The 4,209-nt window shown below is 35.4% G+C and overlaps 1 long non-coding RNA gene across 1 annotated transcript; it reads right to left on the bottom strand.

Moving 5' to 3' along the window:
• Window positions 1-332: 332 nt before the first annotated feature.
• On the bottom strand, window positions 333-756 carry LOC150021070 (uncharacterized). The gene is made up of 2 exons (XR_016511882.1): window positions 524-756; window positions 333-362 (listed from the first exon to the last, which is right to left on the bottom strand). It is a non-coding gene; the product is annotated as an uncharacterized LOC150021070 (long non-coding RNA).
• Between the last annotated feature and the right edge of the window lie 3,453 nt (window positions 757-4,209).

Below are 4,209 nucleotides of genomic sequence, written 5' to 3'. Positions count from 1 at the left end.
AAGTTAACTGTTGGGACTGATCTTATAAAGAGAAAGATGGATTTTTTGTTTATTTTTTCTCTGGTTTCTTTTTGTCCAGTTTTTCTGATGGGAGAATAAAAAGAAAATCATCCTCTTTTCTGGATAAGGGCTGAAGTCCTGGGTCATTGTATGATGTACATACTTTTGTTATAGTAAGGAAATGTAGTTTAATATTTAAAGGAAAATGTGTGGGTTAAATGCCTAAGTAAATCAGAAGACAGTAGGTAAAAGTCCTGGGACTTCAAAGGTATGAGTCTTTTGTCCATGAAAACAATACAACTACAGTGGAATAAAACCCCCAAAGTAACTACCTGTTGCTTATACGGGGTGTCCAATGGTTCCTGGCAAAAGAAAGGCAGAAGTTAGTTTGAACCAGCCACCTATCTTTCACTCCTTTGTCAAACCAACAATAGTAACAAAACTCTGAAAGGAAGAACCCCTCTGCTTTTCCATGCTTCTCTCAAAAAAGAAAAAAAAAAAGAATTAGGAATTGAGTACTTACTATAGAGGAAATAGGTCTTATTTCCTCTCAGAAAGGAAATAGAAGAATTCATAACTTGAAAGGCCCACACTGATAATGCAGTCCCACTTCAATACCTTATATGTGAGAAAAAAAGAGGCTAAGAGGAAGGTAGTGACTGGCCTCACCATCCACAGACACTTAGAAGCTAAGCTGGACTTAGCTAACACTCCAGCCATCTGTTCCTAGCCCAGCGCGGTTCCTCTGCTGCATTATTGCTTCTGTAGAAGGGAAGAGAAAAACTCAGTACTTTAGAAGTGAGCATGTGTGCTTGCTCTCTTATGTAACTTGTTTTCATCCTCCCAGCAACTGAACCCTGGGTAAAGAGACTCTTCTTCTGCATCAGATGTTTATTCTTCAGAGCTTATTACTAGTGCAGCTGAAAAGCATACAAATTAATTCTTAACCCAGGAGTTTATCTATTGCAGCACAATATCCCTGTGCTATTAAGTAAAAGCATGTGCCTCTATTTTAACAATAAAATGTTCATATTAAATAGCAGATCTATAAGCAATATAACTGAATACATGGCAATCTCGAGTTGGAGAATGGAACTTCTGGTACAAAAAGAGAGTGTTTGAAATGAGTGTCTTGATGAAACAGCCATTCCCTGCAGCCCAAAGAAGAGGCTGAAAGTATAGGCAAAGAGAATTAATATTTTTTTGGCATGGATGCATCACTGGCTGCACAAGGTGATTTAACTGTGCATTATACTTTAATTATAACTGCACTGTAGCCATCTGCTCCACTTCATTCCCTAATTATAGATGCAAAAAGCATTTCACAACTCCTACCCATAAAAATAAAAAGATCTGAGGGATTTCATGGCAGGCTTGCTCTGAGCGCCTCCCTTTTTTCTTGGCCTGTGGACTCTCCCTTCAACGGTACATTTGAATAGACCAGGAAAATGTTTGTGATGCACTGATCACTTCAGTAAGTCTGGAGTGTCTGAGCTTGTTCCATCCACTAATAATTCTCTTCTGTTATTATACACTTTTTGGCCAGATCTTCATATGCCATCATACTATGTGACTTCCTGTTCACGTCTTTTTTTATATCTATTCTGTTCCCCTTCAAATAAACATTTAAAATTTAGTCATTTTGTTTTTTATTTGTATCTTATTTCACTTTATTTTATTGATCTTCAGAGAGATCATTTTATCATATCCTGAACTCTTTCTGAGAACCTTCCCATAAAGCTGTTATTTTTCTTATTTTTCAGTGGAGATGAGAGATTAAGAGAGTTTAAACATTTTCTTTGAGGTGACAGAGTTGGTCAGTGACAGAACAAGGCTTGACACCCCACTTCTAGATATCATTTCTCATTGTCTCACATGCATTGCTGCCCTGCATCATTTAAAAGTGATATTCAAATTCCCACTGGAGTAGCAGAGGTGTTCTGAGACCAGCTTACACTGCTACACAGAAGCAAATTGTAGGCAACTTTTCTAACCTCCTGTTCAGTGACTCATGTCAGCAGCTTGAAGTTGGCCACAATGGGAATATAAAACTGATGCACATAACAAATCAGAGGTCCTTCTGCTTTTCTGAGATTCAGGTATTAATCATTTACCAGAATACCAATGAACATGGGAAATAGATCTACACATTATCAGAAAACTAACATAACTTGAGAACAACACCCTCTTCATCTCTGAACTTGACTAATAATATGAATATAAAACACTACTTGTGAATGAAGAAAAACTAAGCTACTCAACTAACCTTCTTCTCATTACTATCACTCAATATTCTAAAGATAGGATAGTCATCTGATCAGGTCTTTTACTAAAGGTGGTAAGGTTCAGAATTTTTGAACAAACCCTTTAGCTTTAGACATTTTCATGGTTTTCAAAGCAAGCAGCAAATAAGGAGCTTACGTGTCCAGCAGACTCCAGGAAAACCGCTGGTCCTAGGTTGGCATCTGAGTTCATTCTAAGCAGACATGTGATACATATGAGGGAAAGTTCTCTGGAAGCTAGATTTGGGTATTTCTTAAAAAATAAATAAATGAGTGTATATTAGCTTTTTCCAGGGTGCTAAAAGATAACAATTTAGAAATTCCCTATTTCCCTCTCGAAAAATTTCTGGACTTTAATAAAAGCATAAATTCTAGCTATTTACAAGATTGAAGTTCAAATCCAAGAGCAAAGCCATTAAAAAGAAAGAAGGTTTAGAACATCAACTATGGGACCAAGAAAAAGTACTGACTTTCTAGGCAGAAAAGGAAGCATAAGTTTCTTACTGAACATCTAGTGCAAATCTCAAATCACAAATAGAAGCACAACATTAAAATTCAGCACATGTTATAGTGATTGGAGATTCAATTAGATTCTCTGTATAGCAAATACAGCTGCATCAGATGGTATACATGCTTCCTAATGGACATTTGGATTTATATATGGCTGATGCCAGGAAAAAAAATGTATTTTTGGTGACCTCAAAAGCACTCAGTCAAAGCTGATAAGAAGATTAAGCACTAATATGTAATTGCCAGATTCTGCAGATGTGGATTTGCAACCCTTATTGAAGCTACCTTTGGAAAGTCCCTAAAAGGCAAGTTTATTCAGTTAATTGAGTACTGTCCTGATAGTCAGTAGTTTTAGTAGTTATACATCTGACATTAGTTAGAATAAAGGCCTTAGAGAACATCAAAAGCAGGGAAAACAGTATAAAGAGTCAATGGCATGGCATAGCTAGGAGAATGGATTTGGGAGGTAATTTTCTGATTTGCCATCCACCTCTGCTACTTATTAGTTGCAAGATCTCAGGGAAATTACTTAAAGTTGATGTGCCTTGGTGTCCTCGGCTGTTTAATAAGTACAATAACAGAATTACATTTCTTTAGAATTAGTGCAATAAAGAATTATGCATGTAGAATGGTATCTGACACGTAGCAAGTTTCAAAAAAATGTTAACTTTTAACCCAGTCCACCTCCTCATTTTATTAAATAAATAAACAAACAAACAAACAAATAAAAATAAAAAATAAACCCCTGAAGCCTAGAGAGGTTAATTGTATTCCTTAAAGTTGCACAGCAAATTAAAAGTAGAATTGGGTTTAAAAACCATGACCCTTTTTTTTTTCCTACCACCTCCTCCAACAGTACTAAATGGTTTTTTTTATATTTATTCTATTAAACAAGTATTATCAAACCCTTCAGGGATTTGGGGTTTTCTAAGCATTTTTCCAATACAAGACTAAATGACAAATTTAACTCTCAAACAAGATTCTATGATTCCAAATGAATTGTTTTCATCTTTTTGACATACTACGACTTCTCAGTTATGTGTTTTCAGAATGGTATTTATTCATTTGTTTGTAAAATAGGAAAAAAATCCTGTTTCAACAATAGTAGCAGAAAAGATCTCAGAAAGCTTATGTGAACAAATGAAATAAAAGTGTTTGAATCACTGTTGAGGAAAACAAATCTGTTTGAAAGACAAAGAAGAGGAAAAAACAAATAAAATACAAAGTTTATTAAACACTTTGAAATCCAATATTTTTCCCAGACAATGACAAAACCAGCTGCCAAAGAGACTTACATGGAGGCTTGCCCTGCATCCCTAGAGATAGGAAACTTTTCTAAACAAAACAAAACAAAACCCTTTAAAATAGGAATTAACATCACAGAACCTGATAATGGTTTGGCTTTGGCAAAGTCCTT

This window comes from Furipterus horrens, unplaced genomic scaffold, assembly GCF_987537825.1.
Source record: "Furipterus horrens unplaced genomic scaffold, mFurHor1.1.pri manual_scaffold_1, whole genome shotgun sequence".
In the NCBI taxonomy this organism is placed as follows: Eukaryota; Metazoa; Chordata; class Mammalia; order Chiroptera; family Furipteridae; genus Furipterus; species Furipterus horrens.
The sequence above is the reverse complement of the archived record's forward strand: the minus strand, read 5'-3'. Positions and strand labels throughout refer to the sequence as shown.